Genomic DNA, 18,788 nt, shown 5'->3' on the forward strand with positions numbered 1-18,788 from the left:
ACCCAACACAGTAACTTAGTTTTTTTTTTAATATATTGCTCACATGTTTTCTTTATTTATATTGATGCGTCTTCTTCTTTACCCTACTGTAGCAGTAGATCTAAACATAAATATTTATGTTTATTGCTTTAAATATTGTGATGTACTTTGATCTTGTTTTAAGAGCCGAAACTTTAGGATCTGAAGCTTTTATGTATTTAAAGAAAGAGGCATAAAGCTCAAGCATGTGAAATATTAAATATTTCTTCAATATAAGAAAGTTAACGGGCATACAAATATGGTTTGCTAGACTAAAGAAACAGAAAATATATTTTTAGATTACATTTTGGCTTTTCAGAGAAATTACAGAACTTCCAGATCATTTGCTTACTAGGTATTTTCTGGGCCTCTTTTTGGAGCTGCATTCCTGAAAGCTGTCAATGTTACCCTGAGTACCTGGTGCTCTTGCCCTTGAACTTGAACATTTTGTGGTTAATATTTAAGATCAGCATGTAGAGCTAGACTGAAGGACGGTCACTTCTTTACCCTTTGCTAAAACCAATGTTGGTTAGTCCATCACCTTCGTAAACAGTAACTGCAATCACACACCATCACATCCATCTCTCTGTCAAAACATGAGTGAAAATCAATTGTGGCGTATCTAGAAATACTCCACTCACTTCCATTTTGCTTCTTATGTGCTTATGCACCTACTCAATATTAATTTCCTTCATAGTTAGACAGTGGAAAAAATTTGAATGGACTTTTGTGGTATAAAACTAGCTATGTGACCTTGGACAAGTCACACATTTCTCTTGACATCATTCCTTCTCTCCAAAATAAGAACCTTGTTTAGATGATCTTTGAGAACTTTCCAATGCCACAATTCCTCAAGGACTATCAAAAGCATATCTGTGAAGCCGTGCTAAAGATTTATGTCAATTGATGTTCTGTTTCATGTGACTTTAAAAGTTGTTTTATCCTGCCTGTAAATCTTAGTGGAATTTGATTCTGGAATTTTGATTCATCAGTACTCAGCAGATGTCATCTGTTCACCTTCAGAAAATGCCTTCATTCAACCTCAAACACTGGGGTGTGTTTGGAAATAAAATAAGAAATAAGACATAGTTCTTGGTTTCAAAGAGATTAGGGGATGGAGTCCAGGCAGGAGGAGCACAGCAGAGGGTTTGAGGGTGATAGGGCCAGAGGGGAAAGGAAGAAAACCAACTATTAAAGGTGTGAGGGCTCCTGGCTTATTTGGGGAAAGGCAAAGAGTTTGTTATGAAATATGACATCGAACATCCTCAGTAAATATTAATAATGTACTCTTATACTTTAGCTGAAGAAAAAAAGACCAAAAATAAGCCAGGGCCCCAAATAAGAAAGGATTTAAAACTAAAAATTCATAGAACACTGAAGTAATTTTTTAAAACATTGCTCAAATGATTGTATGATAGAGAAAGAATAATATTATATGAAGGGATAAAAAGTAATTCTGTAATTTAACACCCTTATGAACCAATATTGCAATGCTGACCTCATCAGATTTAATTCCCTTCCAGGAAATCATGTTTGGGTATTATTATGTCTTGTCCATAAAACCTATGTATTTGGTTTAGGAATATCATTGTCTGCTTCTCCAACACCAACAGCTGCCTATGTAATTAAAAGAAAATTGCAGTGAATCTTTCAACAGGAAGTAACTGCATCCCTGGAAATGGTCATCTGTGAATTTATAATTAAATTCTGGCTTTCATTGCTTTGGGTGGAATGGCAGGGAAGGCAGGGGGCGACTGGGGCATTCTGGGGACCTCTCTCATGATCCCACAACCTCCCCCATTTTTCTCTCTCACTTTAAAATACAGCATTGTGGTGAGGTAAAAACAAAACAAAACAAAAAACCCCAAACCTTACCATTCATTTTCCTATACTACCAGAAAGAGGGAGAATCAGAAATAATTTTAGTGACTTTTTAGAAACCTTTACAAATATTTTTCTGTGTGCCTACAAACGCTGATTCTAGCTACTTGAGAAACATTTTAGAATAGGTTCAGGCTCAGTATATTGTAGGTGATTTTAAGAATGGCAATTTGTGAGTGGAAAAAGATCATAAATCTGTAACAGGTTTGTTTCAGTAAATTCCAGTGCTAAATGGGGGTGGGGAGCTCAAGTATGTTGATATCCTGTTTGAAGAAATAGCTGGTTTTCTGTCTTTTCTTTCTTTTCCTTCTCCCTTTTCTTTTTTTTTAATTTTTTAAAATTTTTATTTATTTATGATAGTCACAGAGAGAGAGAGAGAGAGAGATAGGCAGAGACACAGGCAGAGGGAGAAGCAGGCTTCATGCACCCGGGGCCCAACGTGGGATTCGATCCCGGGTCTCCAGGATCGCGCCCTGGGCCAAAGGCAGGCGCCAAACCGCTGCGCCACCCAGGGATCCCCCCCTTTTCTTTTTCTCTTCTCTTCTCTTTCTTTGCGTTTCTTTTCTTCTTTCTTTTCTTTCTTTCATGAAGTGTATGGACTTTACCATGATTTTAAATGTTTATCTTCAAGTCAAGTACTTACAAGATAGCACAAAATTGGCCTATTGGTTTTAGACTAGCAAGAAATTGTAACTAAACTTTCTGAAAAACTGATTAGCTATGGTCCCTAAGAGATGGATCTAAATGACAGTTTCTGAATTTATTTATGTAATAGCAGGTAAATTCTACCCTCTTTTCTGGCTCATTTTCAGAAGGACAAATTACCTGAAAAGTAAAGTTAGGAGTTTATTATTTTCTGTTAGGAAATGGTTTCCATTTATAAAATAGTGGCTGCTTAAGGCACTATGTTAATAAATGTTTGGAGGACAAGGAATCAGTAGTAAATGTTTGCAGAATAATATATGTGTACACACTACTGGGGAATACATATGTAAAAGCGAAGTCCTGAAGTGGTAAATTATGTTTACTGTGGAATCACAGTTCCACAGTAAACTGTTCTTTAGCTGAGTTTCATTTTCCAATCACACGAGGGCAAAGCTAAGATTTGAAGCCAGGTAATGATACAATGATCCTGTGGATTTAGAATCATAAAGTTGGGTTCAAATTCTGACTCTGGCATATGCAATGAGTATCAGAATCACCATTCTATCAGACCTGCCACCACCCACAGGCCTGTGCGGCATCCCTATTATATCCTTTGGGACACCATCCCAGGGTCAGACCCCTGCCCAGTTTCAACTCCAGACACCAATATCCTGATCCATTTCCTTCAGGGAGGACCCAGCTTTATGTCACTCAGTAAGCCTAGATTCCCAAACAAGTACAGAAGGGTCTATTCACATTTTCTCCTTTAAAACTCAAACGTCATTTATAATTCTGATCAAGGGAATCCATAATCCAGAACACAATGATTTGACTATCACTTTGGGATATTTTGCATCAAAGACCAAGGATGAGCTCCTTCTCCCTGCCGAGACCCAAATTAATTAAGAGTTAAATCAACTCTTTTTATAAGGCAGCTAAAAGGTTCAGAACTTTAAGAGGTGGGCACTGAGCATAATGTGTCTTTTTTTTTTAAGATTTTATTTATTTATTCATAGACAAACACAGAGAGAGAGAGGCAGAGACACAGGCAGAGGGAGAAGCAGGCTCCATGCAGGGAGCCCGATGTGGGACTCGATCCCTAGTCTCCAGGATCACACCCCAGGCTGCAGGCGGTGCCAAACCGCTGCGCCACCGGGGATGCCTGAGCATAATGTTTTGATAAAAAAAAATTCCCTTTATTTTCTCTGCAAGAAAATGCTAAATAATATTCTGATATTAATCTCCCCGATTCTTCAGCCTTCTGATGCTGAGCTCTCCCCTTGCACTCTCAAAGTTCTAATCACAGCAGGAAGTTCTCCTGTCTGTCCTGGAACTGACTGGACAAAAAGACCCAGGGCAGCTTTTTCCATCTGAGTGACCTCTCTTCCCCTGTAATACCCAAAATGTACTGACAGCCCCGAGGTCCCATTAGCACATCCCTTTCTCTTTGGCTCACCCAGCAGTGAACTGCTGCTGCTAGGGCCCAACAGAGCTGTATCAAAGTCACGATCCAATTCTCAGGACAGAACAAGGCAAAGACTAAAGGACAGTTTATGCTTTCATTCTCTTTCCTTTGTTAGAAACCCTCTTATAGGAAAGGCACAGCCTAAGCCTCTTAGCAGGTGAGCAAAGCGGTGTATTCACAGGTGGAAGGATTGTCATATAGGAAATGGCCAGTATATCCTTCCTACCTTCTGAGACAAATTTACAGGGATGGCTAACATTAAGAGTGGGAGGTAAGGGAGGGAAATTATCTTTTCATTCTTTGCAACTGAAAACCTAACTGTGAGAAAGAGAAAATTATATCTCAATAAGTTAACTTGCTGCATAAAGGTAAATAAAATACAGAGCTAGTTCCATAGGGACTGTAAAATCTGGGAGGTGAATAAGAAATCTATGTAAAACTCTCAGCACAAGGTCGAAAGAGACAATGCAATAGTGTTAAAATTTAGCACAGAGTTTCATTTTTACTTTATCTTTTGCCAACTTTAATGAATATGTGACTTTGAAAGTGTATACCACACTAATTTAATAAAAAATCTCATTTTTGGGGATGCTGGGTGGCTCAGTTGGTTAAGTATGTGATTCTTCATCTCAGCTCAGGTCTTGATCTCAGGGTCAGGAGTTTGAGTCTCATACTGGGAGTGGAACTTGCTCAAACAAACAAACAAACACCTCATATTTTGCCTTTATGCCAATGCTTAAATGAGAAATATTTAAAATTATCAATGTTGTTAAACTGCTTCAGCTCTGATGAAGGAAATGTCTTGTGTACAGAATGACCAGCTAGTTGTTAAAAATACCTTTTGTGCAATGGGTGGGATATTGGCCTTTTTTTCAGTCTGTATCAGAACAGCCATTTATTCTCTTATGTTCAGTTCTTTCACTTTAATTAGCAACCATATTCCACAAAATGAAACATAAAGCCATTCTGTAATTAACAAAAGAAACATGATTCTAACTACTGAGGAAATAAGAGAGATATTAGAGAAAAAGGAATATGTGAGCTGAAACATGGGTAGAATTTTCCATGTATGGATGGGGGGCGGGGGGCGGCAGGGAAGATTTATCAAGAGAAGTGAAGACTGTGACCAAAAATACAGAGGTGGAAGGGTGGTGTGTGCAATGAAAATTGGTATGCCTTTCCATTTGTTTAAAGGGTTGGAGTAAACTCCACTATGGAGGGATTCTGATCTGATCTGTTCACTGATGTAACTTCAGTATCTGGAAAAGTGCCTGGCAAAAAAATTTCAGAGCTTGAAGAGGTGAATAAATGAAGTACTGGATGCCCAGGATATAAGCAGTATTTGGCAGATTTCAAGGGTTGGGGCATTTGGATTCCTGCAAGGAGTAAACTCGTTAGGACTCTATAGAGTAACAGAAACTGAGTTTCACTAAGTAAAAAATTGAGTTTGTGTTTATTATGGAACCCCAAATCAGGAAAGTATCTAGATCTTAGGAAGGACTGGAACTTCTAGAAGTCATTGCAAGTTTTCTGGATCGATCTTTTGTCACAACTCCTTCCACACCTGTGCAATTCCTTGCTCCAGAGCCTTGGCCCATGTGTTTTGGTTTGAGTGAAGCGTGAGCCCCTCAGCTGCCAGAATCACATGGAGCAGCTCTGTTGGACTTGGTCAGATGGGCGGACACACCCTTCCCTGTCCAGGTCCTCAGGAGCCAGGAGCACAGGGTTGCTGCTGGGGACTAGAGAGGGAGAGCTGTTGAGAGGATTCTCGTGAGCAGCCACTCGAAAGCTTGACTTTTATAATAAGCAACTAGAAGGCATGAAAGCATGTGGCCAATGGTGTTCTTATTTTGTATACCTGTATGTTTAAGCCATGAGCACTGTTCATATGAAATGTTAGCCCAACATTAAAAAAAAAAATCTCTTAGTTCACATACTTCCCACTTCTTCAGCTCCAACAACTTAGTAATTATTTACTAAATATTGGGCACCTGTCCCTCCAGCTCCCTTCAACATTGCCCTGACTCTACCAGAGACTGAACAGCACCATTTTCCAGACACTGAATAACTTTAATTAATGTCTTCATGCTACGTTGATTGGCTTTGGTGAAAATACAGATTTGCTGAGATGAATAAGAAATGATTACTTAGTTTCATTCTTTTTATAGATGAGAAGGTGAGCCCACAAGTAATTTATTTAGAAAAATGGTTCAGTAAATGTTTTGTGAGCAGAGAAACAATATATCCTTGTGATTCTAGAACGGGGCTGAGGGGAAAGGTGGACTTTTGAGGAGGCTGCAAAGGTCCATAGATTCCAGAGCCAACAGCCTTAGTTTTGCTGCTTTGCAAGTTATGTGTGGCCTGGAGCCTTCCCGATAAGGTTCAGCAAGCCTCAGAATTCTCAGCTGCACGAGGAATAGTCATGATAATATTAATAGTAACTGTTGTACTGCTCTGCAGTAAGGAACAGATAGATGAAGTACTGAAGGCGATGTCATTTAACAAGTGGTAAAGCACATGCGATGATAGTTGTCAACAGTGTGTTAGGTGGAAAACAACCAGGATGAAATACTTACTCCAAATTCTAATCTGCACGTAGTTCATGGTGAGTTTATGCATGACTGGACGTTAAAGACTGTCTCAGTTTTACAGTACACAACAGAGAAAGTTCTATTCTCAGTTCCTAGAGTTACAAATAGTTTCACGTGGATGCTCCATTGTCTTTGGAACACCTGATAGAAATGGCTCCTATAATTCTATCAATAGGGTTTACTTCATTTGACTGAAAACATATATATTTGCTTGCCAAACCATGCTCATGAGTGCTGAAATTGAAGTAAAACTCACGTCTTCTCACACCGAGCTGTTCACTCCCATACAGAACCTCCTACTGACCACAACCTTAAAAATGAGAAAAATCACAGGCAGATCTTCAAAGGAAAGCCACAGACAAGCAATAAAGGGCCACCCAACTCTCTCCTGGTGGGATAAGAAGACAAAGCTTTTTTTTTTTCCCCCACAAATTACATAATTTGTAAAGACAGCAATGATTCATGCAATAAAGTAGCACAAAGAAAATAAAGACATTTGCAAAAGAAACTCAAGACATTTACTGGGCTTGAAGGTAGCTATATGTAGTTTTAAACTTTCTCATCTTTGAGTCGTTGGTGGTTTGATATGATGGAACAACTGGAAATGAGGAAGCAAGCATGAGAGAGCCAAAGGGAAGAAGGGAAAGTAAGGAGCAGGACAGAGGTTGAGAAGAACCCGTAAATCTGGCCGGCGAGAAAACACTTAGCGTCTGGCCACTAGATGGCGATGTAATGTAAGGTGCTGCCTCGACTTTTTTTTTTTTTTTTTTAAACAAGCTATTTGCTGATTTGTATTAGGTACCATAGAGTGAGGCGAGGATGAAGCCGAGAGGATACTGCAGAGGTCTCCGGTGCATGTGTGTATGTGTGCGTGTGTCCGTGCATCCGTGTCCGTGGGTCCGGCCTCAGTGAGACTGCAGCCCTGGGGAACACTTGGTCGCCTTTTGCAAAAGGAATCTGAACAATTGCAACTGAAGGCACGCTGTTACCGTCCGGCTTTTTGGGAGATGCTGCTCCTCGGTGCAGATGGGTGATTTTCCTTTTCACCAGGTAAGCCAGCTGGTGCTTTCGTTGGGATCTTAGTCACGTTCGCTCTAGTTATGCCGGCGGAGAAGGAGCCCGCGGGTCCCCAGGGGCGGCTGAGCAGGAAGTCCATTTTTGTGAATTCGGACCCGGCGGTCCCCCTCCTCCCTCCCCTCCTCCCCTTCTCCCTCCCCTCCTCCCCTCCTCCCTCCCCCTCCCCCTCCCCCTCCGCTCTCCACCTTCCACGAACTGAAACCAGGTTCGCTTTGCAGTCAGCATCCTGATGCAAGATGCGATTCTTTGGCCTGAAATGGCTCGGAGCCCGGCCCGCCTCCATCCTGTCCAAGGGCTCCCCGGAAGCCCCCTCCTTCCCCGGCTTCGGGACGGCGCCGGCTGGCGGGGAGGAGAGGTCACCTCGCTCCTCGGACGGAGCGGTCGTCAGCCCTCGGGCCGCGGCGGGGGCAGGGGCAGGGGCAGGGGGCAGGGGCCGGGGCGCCGCAGGGGAGCAGCCGCGGGGGAGGGCGCCGTCCCGGCCTCGGCCGCCGCGCAGCAGCCCCGGGCCCCCCCTCCTCCGCCGGCCGCCGCGCAGCAACCCCGGCCCCCCCCCTCCGCCGGCCGCCGCGCAGCAACCCCGGCCCCCCCCGCCCTCGTCCCCCGGCCGCCGCGCAGCAGCCCCGGGCCCCCTTGTCCGCCGGCCGCCGCGCAGCAACCGCGAGCTACTCCGGGGCGCTCCTGCTCCTGCTCCTGCGGCTGCTCCTGCTCCTGCTCCTGCGGCTGCGGGCGGGCGCCAGGGCTGGGGCGGCCACATGAGGCCCTGCAGCCTCCCGGCCCCGGCCCCGGCCCGCCGCGCTCCTACCTGTTGGGAGGCAGGTGCGCGGGGACCTCCCGGAGGCCGCCGCGCCCGCAGCTCCTCGCCGCACGTGGTGGCCGCAGGGGGCCCCGACGCCCAGCCCGGGCTGCCGGTTCCGGAGCCGGGGAGGCCCCGCGGGGCGCCGGCACCCCCCGGACTGCGGCGGGGCTCCCGCACCTGCGAGGCGTGCTGCGGCCCCTGTGCGTTCACAGGACAGATCCCCCCTGAAGCGCCTGCGAGCGTCCCGGGAGGAAGGTGCCCCACAGAAATAGGGCATTTCCAGGCTGAGGTTGCTGGTCCCTGCAGAGAGAGCAGCGGGGAGCTTTCCTCTCCTATTTGCTGCTAGACCTGGCACCCCAGGGTGCCTCCGGTTGGGGCTTCTGCTCGCCCCACTGGGCCTCGGACCCTTCTCGTCCCCCTCGTCCGGGCATTTTTGGAAGAAGAAGAACTACCGTGAAAAACTCCTTTAAACCTCTCCCGTGGGGTGGTTGCTCCTGTGATTGCTGGGAAGCCACCGCATCCCTTTTCTAGGAGCACTGTTGCAGTTTAGGCCTTCCTCCACAAAGCTCCTTGAAGAGGTTTTTAGATGGTGTCTATTTTAGGAACATAATGTGTAGACAGGAATGGATGGCCACAGAGATTTACGGGAAAACAATTTCGTGGAGAGGCTGAGGTAACATTATAAACCACCAGAACGGAGCACGGTGGCTGGTTATGTCACATGAACCCGGCAAATGCAATTAGTTTTCATTAAACTCCCTGCAACTCCGTTGTATTGCTTTTTTTTTTTTTTTCCTTCCCTCTTCATTTGGTTGGTCTGTTCTTTCAAATATATATATATGTTTTTAGGTAGCCAACACATCCGAATGCTCCTGCTGGTAAAAGTAATTAATCCATTGGATTTTGCCGCCAATACTAATAGTCTCTGTTTACAGGGCCCCTTCTTGCTGGGAAATTAGGTATCTGGAGACTCATTTACTAGAGCAGTTTCCCTTTAAGGCATGGTGGAAAGGGTTCCTCCATCCACGGGAGGGGAAGGGGAAGGGAAGGCACAACTGGAGGCCTAATTAATTATACAGCATCCAAGAAGGCACTGGGGATCTCAGCCAGGGTTCTCCATTAGCAACTAGAAATACCAGGGACACAGGGACAGACTGAAGACCCATAAGTAAACTTTATTGCCACCAGCCTAGGGCATGAAAACTCCAGAATCTCATAGAGGAGTCCAGTAAGAATCATTCTAATTCCTTGTATGGAGGGCACCGTCAGGGAACCCAGAGATCCCAGGAGAAAAACTGTAAGAGCACCTCTGTGTGTTGCAGAAAAGGAAGGGAAAAATCTGGGGCTTGTTTGGAGTTAGGCCTAGGACCGCACTGACCGGCAGTCCCCGTGGGTTTATACCGGTGTGAGTCTGACACCTGAAAGCACCCCTCCAGAATTTATCCTGGGGGACGGTACAAGGTATTTTAGACCAAATCCATCCCTTCCTGCCTGGTGAACAGCTACCTTGGAAGGGGGAGGGGTGGAGAAAGAGATTACAGGGGAGGGTGGGGAGGGGTTGAGAATCAGCCCTTGATGCTTTTGCTGTCTTCATCTCCGGGTCAATGGGGCTGTGATTTGTGAAGTAATCACTACCCTTTGAAATTCTGAGTAGTCAATTAAGCATGTTTCACATCTCTATTTAGATTATACTTGTGAAAGGTGGGTGTGGGGAAGGGATTTGTTCTCTGAGCAATTGCGGTCAGAAAAGAAATTAAACCAAACTGTGCTTTTCTAACTTTCTCTCTTGTCCGTGTTGCTAGGTTACCCTTTATTATTTTATTTAGCAAAGATGATAGCATTTACTCCATCTCAGCCACTATGAGCAGATCTTTACAAATTTTGTGAGATATGTACTATTATCTTAATTTATGAGATAGGTGCTATTATTAATCACCAATTTATGGATAAGGAAGCCAAGGTTTAGTGAGGTTAACTTGCTCTTGGTGAGACAACAAGTGGCAGAGCCCAAACCTAGACGGGCTGGCTGCAGAGTCTCTGGTTTTGACCATCCCTGTGCACCGGTGTGTTGGGAGAGCTAGAACTTAACGCAGATGATCAAGACTCAGGTAGTGCAATCTGTATGTGGCAGCTGTAACTCTTGATGTGGAAATGTTGGGGCGCAGAGCCAATGGGCAAGAAAGACTTGCCCATTGACCAGCTCAAGAAAGACTTCTTGAGGCACCTGTGGTGCAGAAAGTGTGGTTGTTATTAAAGCACTGGACAGGACCCATGGGCAGAAAGAGCTGCACTGGAGTTGTGAGGAGTGACCCAGTATATACGTTCAGGTTGAGAGGGGGTTAGGGAGAGCGTGAATCTCTGAGGAATTTGGAGCCAAGGTTTCCAGGATCTGAGAGGCTAAACAGTTTGTTGTTAGGAAAAAGGTCATTTACTACCGTCTAGGAAAACCTCAGTCATGAGACGCTTCAGGTGTATCCACGGGCCATATTGGTTAGGGGATGATTGCTAACGTAATATTGGGGGATAGAGATAAATGAAGCTTCTGGAGGAATTGTGATATGTTAAAAAGCAGACTTACCAGATCCTGGAGGTGGATTCATATAAAACTAAGATTGCCTTTTGCCTTTAGTACAGTATCGCCATAGGCAGATGAGTTCCTAGAGGAAGGTCACTCTGCCCGGCCCAAGGACCTGTCAATGGGATGTAAGTTGTAAAGAGATTTCTTTTTTCTTTTTCCTTTGTTCCCCATGTCAATTCATCTGAAACTTCATGTACTCTGATTTAGAATGATTTCCTAAATGTACTATACTCATTCACTGGGGAAAACAAACAAACAAACAAGCAAACACCAAGTTGTGCCCTCCTATGGTATAGGACAGTCCCTGTGCTAGGTACAGGAATACAATAAGACGAAAATCCCTGCCCACCTGGTGCCTTCAGCTTTGTGTTAGAGTTAGTAGGCTTATCAGTGTGGAAGGAAATAACAGAGAAGATATGCTCCTTGAAGAACAATAAAGTAGGGTAAGACAATACTGAAGATGACAGGGGCATGCAGAGAGAAGGCAAAAGAGGTGCAGAGATTTTTACCTGAGTGAGGTGAGAAGAACATTCAGGGCTGAAGGAAGAAAGAAAACAAATAGGTCCCCTCAGGGCACAGTGTCTCCCAGGTCTAGGGAGTGGCACCTGCCTTGATAGCAATCCCCAGAGGAGAAGAATTGGAAGGACTTGGGGTCCACACAGGTGACCAGCTAAGATCTCTGGAGCCCTGGCAGTGTATTTCGGGCTCTTATCATCCCTGGCATTTATAAAAACAAACCAAGGTACAAGGTCAAGTAAATTTAAGTCGCACATTTAATGGTGACAAGTAACTGGTTAAAAAAAAAAAAAAAAAAACCAACAGAACAAACCTAAACCACTCATTTTCACACACTGAAAAGTTTTGACAATTTGTAAAGTTCTGTGAAAAATGCTGTTTCCTAAAATGTAGTAAAATTGGCTCAAATGTTTAACAGGCACTGTTTAAAAGACACTATTTAATAAAACAAACAAAACAAAACAAAACACTGAGATCTTTGGTTAGATGGCCGCATATAAACAGTTAAGATTAAAAAACAAACAGACAAACACCACCACCCCAGGCACCTGGTACATCTTTCTTACACTTCAGCACTGGCCCCTGAAATGGCTAAATTTGGGAGATGTGGGTTGATGGTGAGGATAGAAACCACTCTGGCATCCCTTAGGTTGGTTAGGATACAGTAGGCACTCAGGACTGTTTGAACAAATCTTTTTTTGCAGAAGAATTAACAGGATCTCAAAATAACATGGTAAACTATAAATATCAGCTTTCATTTTTATCTATATTAAATATTTGTTAGGTTTGTATTCCCCCGGAATTCACATTCTAATGGTTTATCTTTTTAATCTTTGCTATTTGCTCCCACTCCTTCTCAGTTACCTACAAACATTGTAATTTGTCTCCAGCAAGTGTGAAATTCTCTTCTTAGAATGAACCTTGCTTCTAACTCTGTATGTGGCCAAAGTCCTTTCCTTCTCTTAGGACCTCTTCCTCCCTTGGTGCTCTGCCCACAACCTTAGCCTGAACTTGGATGGAAACATCCCTAATTTTTGGCTTTAATTTTTTCTTTTGTCATTTGTGCTTTTGATGTCATATATATGAAACCATCACCTAAGCCAAGGTCTTTCCAATTTCTTTCTTTCTTTCTATTCTATTTATGGTTTTAGGATTTACATTTATGTCTGTGATTCATTCTGAGTCAATCTTTGTAAATAACGTGAGGCAGGGATCCAACTTCATTCATTTGCATGTTGATAGCCAGTTGTCCCAGCACCAGTTCCTTACCAAACTTAAACTTGTCTGAACACCTGATACATAGTAGACCAAGGTCCAAGACATGGATTTTGAAGGAAAGAAAGCTTTACTATCAGAAGGGCAAATCAATGAAAGGACAGATCATTCCCAATGTTGCCTTGCCCTGTTGAGCCTAGGGACAGCTCTCTGTGTTGGGGGAGGAAGATAAACACTTGTGGGGAGGGTGAGGCATATCTTGAAACCTTGAAGGTTTCAAGGCTTGAAGGGAAGGCTTGAAGAAATCTGGAGGTAAGCATTCTTCCAGACACTGAGGAGCCATTTGGGACCTGGTAAGATCGGGTATGTCGGATTTTAAGACAACTGCTACCCTCCGGCACCCAGTGCGTTTCCACAATCAGTGGATAAACAGAGAATAGGGGTAAAAAGGCAAAGTTAATGACTGATCATACAGGAGGCTAGGAGGTACAGAAAACATGATTAAGTAGAGGTCAAAACAGAATGTGGAGTTAAGTTAATAATGCAACTAATACAACTGTAGTTGTCTTTATGCTTTCAAAACGGACCCAGGAACAAAGTCTTTGGCCTCAGACTTTGTTGGAAAGACTGTTGTTTCCCCACTGAATCGTCATGTTAATCCTGTTGGCCTGGTTGTATTTTCCATGCATCTGTGTTTTTAGCATCAGTTAGTACACACACACCAGGTAGTACAACCATAGTGCTATGGTTGCCTTTCTTTTTTTAAGAAATGAGCAGTAAGACTCTCCCTTTTTGAGAATCTATATAACTAAGATAATTGTTACACATACCTGTAACTGCTAAGCACTTTTTTAACCTAACTTCATGTCAAAATTTTTCTTATAGTTGAAAACATATTTATTTGTGTCTCTCCTGGAAATATAATGAGGTAATGAGTAATGATGAGCTAATGTTTTCGCAGAAAGATCATTAGTAATTTCTAAGGAACATCCCTACTGTATTGCACATGCCCTCCCAAACTTACACAAACACTATCCATGTTCTTTATAATATGTTTCTAGTCTGCTTTTGTTTCATGAACACCATTGGGGGAAAATCATTGAACTTAAAATAGAGGCGTACCATCCAAATAGAGTTGCTTGTTGTATTGGTTTGCTAGGGCTGCCATAGTAAAATGCCACAGACCAAACAAGAGAAGTTTATTTCTCTTAGTTCTAGAGGCCGGGAGTCCAAGGTCAAGGTGTTCTCAGGTTTGATTTTTCCTGAGTCTCTCTTACTGACTTGCCGATGGCAACCTTCTATGTCCCCACACAGTTTTTAATTTGTGTGTATGGTTCCCTAACATCTTTTTTTGTGTCCAAGTTTCCTCTTCTTATGAGGACACCAGTCAAATTGTAATGGAGATCCCCCTCACAACCTCATCTCAACTTAATCACCTCTTTAAAGACCCTGTCTCCAGACACAGTCACATTCTGATGTTCTAGGGGTTACTTTGACATATGAATTCTGAGGGGGACAATCCAGCCTATACCAGTTGTCGTTGGTATACTAATGACTGCTAAGATAATGAACAAAGAAGATAGAAACTGATAAGCTATTTCTTGTTATTGATAAAATTATTGTTGTTATATTAATGGTGAGTTTGCATTATTCTTAACTTTCTCCCACTGCATAATGTCTGTATATGTGTTAATAGTCCAATAAAGGCAATTAATCTGGCTTCTATATAAAGGGGCATGATGAATAACAAAGTGGGCAGAAGCAAAAAAGCAGTGACATTGATTACACTTGTGTGCCTGTAATGTCATGTTTGTATTCATAATCTATGAGTTTACTTAGCTAAGACTCTTACTTGTTTCAATTATAGAAGTGACATAAAAGGATATAAAACTTAGGAATCCATGAAGAATTTATAAATAATTAATTTCAAAGTGCTTCAATAAGCAACTGAAACTGAGATTAATTTAAGTATAAAAGTAATTTCTTAGAAAATTAGTATAGTTCATGCAGTTGAAGAATAGTTGAAATCTAGACTGGAAATGACAAGAATTAGGAAGGTAATGACAGTCAGCTAGCCCTTACTTTGGACTTTCTGATGGTTTCTGGTGGATTTTCTGGAGGTTTCTGGTGGTTTCTGGTGGACTTTCTGGTGGTTTCTACAAGTTACTGTTATCTCCTAGGATGAACACATTCAACTACTTAAAGCTTTTTTTTCTTTTTCTTTTTCTTCTCTCTCTCTCTCTTTTTTCTTTGGTTTGAAAATTAAAACTCCAGGAAGTGAGCATTTTTTTGGTCAAGTTTGGATTATAAATCTTATCCCTAGTTACGGGTGAACTGAACCCTTCCACTGACAGTACTACCAAACTATTCCCTGTTTAGGAAGAATAATTTCACCCAAACAAAATTTTTCAAAAATTGAAAACAATCTATATATACAATGTTAGAAAAATGGTTAAATAAACCATGGTCCTTACAAATAATGAGATTTTATAGAGCCATTAAACATAATGTTTCAGGAATGTTTACTTCTCTGCACAATTACCCAGGGTATAATGGGTACATAAAAAGTACCATACAAACATATATATCTGGTATGATCTCAGTAATGAAAAACAAAAAGCGAGTATTTTTTCTTAGGAAAAGAAAAACTGGAAAGAATGTAACAGTTATTTCCAGTTTATAGAGATTATGATTTTTTACTTTCTTCTTTATAAATTTTCCTTTAAAAAATAGAATAGTATATCTTATTTTTCTTATAACGAAAGAAGTACTTGCTCATTACATAAAGCAAGAAGGAAAGTATAGAAGAATAAAGATGATAAAATGACCTCTACTCTATATAAGCAAAGTTATTACTATTAATAATTTATTTTGGGATCCCCCGGTGGCTCAGTGGTTTAGTGCCTGCCTCCAGCCCAGGGCATGATCCTGGAGTCCCGGGATCGAGTCCTGCATTGGGCTCCCTGCATGGAGCCTGCTTCTCCCTCTGCCTGTGTCTCTGCCTCACTCTCTCTCTGTCTCTCATGAATAAATAAATAAATAAAAAATATTTAAAAAAATAATTTATTTTATACTCCAAAGTATTTTTTGTACAACTTCTCCAAAATAAGCATGTGTTGTTTTAAAACTCAGAATAAAAGTTAGCATTCAGGGGCGCCTGGCTGGTTCAGTCCATGGAGCATGAGACTCTTGATCAATGTGAGCCCTACATTGGGTAAAGAGATTACTTAAATATAATAATATTTTTAAAACGTTAGCTAATACATTACTTTTCAAATGGATTTGGGTAAATCTATTTTGTATAAATATCCTTATTGTATCTGTATCAAAATAGTAAATTCAATATAAAGTCATTAAAGAAACAGTTGAATGTTTGAATATTTTATCAGCCCTTGAATTCTCTATGATAAAATTAGTATTCTGTAAATTTTATAACCGTAGATGAGCTTTGGAAAGGAGGCTAAAGTAAAGTTAGCTTTAAATGTCATAGGAGTATTGTTCTAAAAATTGTGTAATTTGATCTAACCTCTCCCTTTAGAATTCAGCAGCATTTTAGGAAAGTCCTCTTATATTTGTGACACACCTATTGTTTGCAATGGATTGTTTTAGTAAAGATTGACCTCAGGCTGAGAACATTAAAAGCAGACCAAAAACCCCTATTAAATAATTTTGCAGTTTATACATGATTTTTAAAAAAAGATTTTATTTATTTATTTGAGAGAGAGAAAGAATGAATGGGAAGGGGGGGGCAGGGTGAGGAGGAGGGGCAGAGGGAGATGGAGAAGCGGACTCCTCACTGAGCAGGGAACCCAAGGTAGCCCCTCAACTAACTGAGCCACCCAGGTCCCCCTGTACATAAATTTTTAAACTACTTTGAATAAAACCCATCAAATTGGCAAAATCAGTTTATAAGATTAACACATAGAATAGTAAGAGTATGTTAACAACGTACACTATTAAGCCAGAGGACAGGGTGGAGCAGTGAGTGAGGGTCATTATTAGTATATGTGGCATTTGGAGATGTGGAATTATTTGTGTGGAGAGTATATAGTAGGACAAGTCTGTGTGGAGGAACAGATGGCTAATTGCAAGTCTTAGATGACAATATCTAGATTATTTTTAAGCAAATAACTAATAATTTTAAAATTGAAGAGAAGTATTGAATACAGAAAAGAAACCAGAGTTCGGGATTTCTGATCCTATAGTCATAGAGGAGAAAAAACTAGGAGAATTATGTCACATGAAATATTTCAGCCTAAGAAATTCAGTGGATTTGAAAATCCTGGAAAGAGTTACTTTGAGACTTGACAAATGCTACCAGGCAGCAGTTTTCCTATTATCCTGGAATGTGATATGCCATTTAAAAAGGCCAGTGGTATTTTGGGCTATGTATGTCAGTGTGTTGGTACAAAACCAAAGAGGCAACAGACTGGTTTCAGGTCTAGAATGCCATAATTTCAGTGGGCCTTGGCAGTTCGGGTTTCCAGTGATTTGAGGAGTCTGTAAGATTGCACACCAATATTTAAGGCATTTAGAGGTTTATAGATCAACCTGTTTGAGTGAAGGCAAGACTGACTTTTGAAGACATTCCAAAAAAGGATGTTTGAACATAATTAGGAGCTTACATAGACATCAGTAAGCAAAGAAAAAAGAAAACATGAGGGTGGACTCTATAAAACTCCCTATGGAATAAGAAAGACTGGAATCTCAGCTCATTCTCCTCTGGGGCCAAACCCTATCTTATACTCCTATACCCTCTCTCTCTCTCTTTTTTTTTTTTTTTTTTGTTTTGTTTTTAGGCATTTTGCTGAGATCAAGAGTCGGACACTTAACTGATTTGGCCATGCTGGAACCTCTGTTTTTGTACTTCATTTCTAACACTCCTTCCACTCAGTGGTTATCTAAAAATATTTCCACAATCATATTCTCAATATGTTCATAGTCTTTGATGCATACAGAATGTAATACAAAAAAATTGAAAAATTACTAACATGATTTCAACAGTTATTTTCAAAATGTGTCCCACAGTCTGCTCTGAGTTCCCTTGAAGCCTTTTAGGGAGTCCATCGTTCAAAACTACTTTCATAATCATACAAAATAATTTTTCCTTTTTTCAGTATATTGACATTTGCCCTTATGGTACAAGAATGATTAAAACTCCTAGTCTTGGGAGCCTGGGTGACTCAGTGGTTGAGCATCTGTCTTTGGCTCAGGACGTGATCCTGGAGTTCCAGGATCAAGTCCCACATTGGGCTCCTGCAATGAGTCTGCTTCTCCCTCTGCCTATATCTCTGCCTTCTCTGTGTCTCTCATGAATAAATAAATAAAATCTTAAAAAAAAAGATTAAAAAAAAGAACAAAAAAAACTCCTAGCCTTAAACTTATTAAGACGGAGGCACCAAACTGGACTAGTAGTCATTTGTATTTTTCACTGCCATTCACTCCCTGTAAAAACAGGTAAATTAATTAATTAATTAATTAATTAATTAAATTAAAAGCCAGTTATAATATTCTGTGTGCTGAAATGGGAAATATACATAAAGAGTATGTGCCACATTCCAAAGTATGATGATGGGGGATCCTTTGTTAGCTCAGCGGTTTAGCGCCTGCCTTCAGCCCAGGGCATGATCCCTGGAGTCCTGGGATCGAGTTCTGCATCAGGCTCCCCGGATGGAGCCTGCTTCCCCCTCTGCCTATGCCTCTGTGTCTCTCATAAATAAGTAAATAAAATCTTAAGGGAAAAAAAAACAAAGTATGATGATGGTTGACTCAAAAGAAAGCACTGTGCAGTTGTTTGAGTTACAAACCGAACTGGCTGCTTTTCCATGGAAGATCATTTTTACTTGAAAGAATGACTGACAGACAAATTGTGGTCATTCAGACTTGGCTGTTTGGCAATTTTTTGAAAATGAAACAAGCCTGTCATTTCAAGAAAAATAGCTGAGAATATTTGTTACCAATGACAGCATGGGAGCTTTCAAGAGAAAGTTAGAATTTTTGAAAACT

General features: G+C 41.5%; 1 protein-coding gene and 1 long non-coding RNA gene across 8 annotated transcripts in view; one reads left to right on the forward strand and one right to left on the reverse strand.

Annotated features, from left to right (window-relative positions):
* LOC144304823 (sodium channel protein type 1 subunit alpha) overlaps positions 1-18,788 on the forward strand; it is a 140,688-nt gene that overhangs the window by 12,425 nt on the left and 109,475 nt on the right. For 2 of the 7 annotated variants that reach the window (XM_077883417.1, XM_077883418.1), the window contains one exon: positions 7,399-7,650. The exons of the other annotated variants lie outside the window; for them this stretch is intronic. The gene's annotated coding sequence lies outside the window, so the exon portion shown is untranslated. The remainder of the gene's footprint in view (positions 1-7,398; positions 7,651-18,788) is intronic. 7 annotated transcript variants of the gene reach the window in all.
* LOC144304835 (uncharacterized) lies at positions 4,465-8,096 on the reverse strand. Its single transcript, XR_013371817.1, has 2 exons — positions 7,863-8,096; positions 4,465-7,739 (listed from the first exon to the last, which is right to left on the reverse strand). It is a non-coding gene; the product is annotated as an uncharacterized LOC144304835 (long non-coding RNA).

The sequence above is a fragment of the Canis aureus genome, chromosome 34 (genome assembly GCF_053574225.1).
Source record: "Canis aureus isolate CA01 chromosome 34, VMU_Caureus_v.1.0, whole genome shotgun sequence".
Classification (NCBI taxonomy): domain Eukaryota; kingdom Metazoa; phylum Chordata; class Mammalia; order Carnivora; family Canidae; genus Canis; species Canis aureus.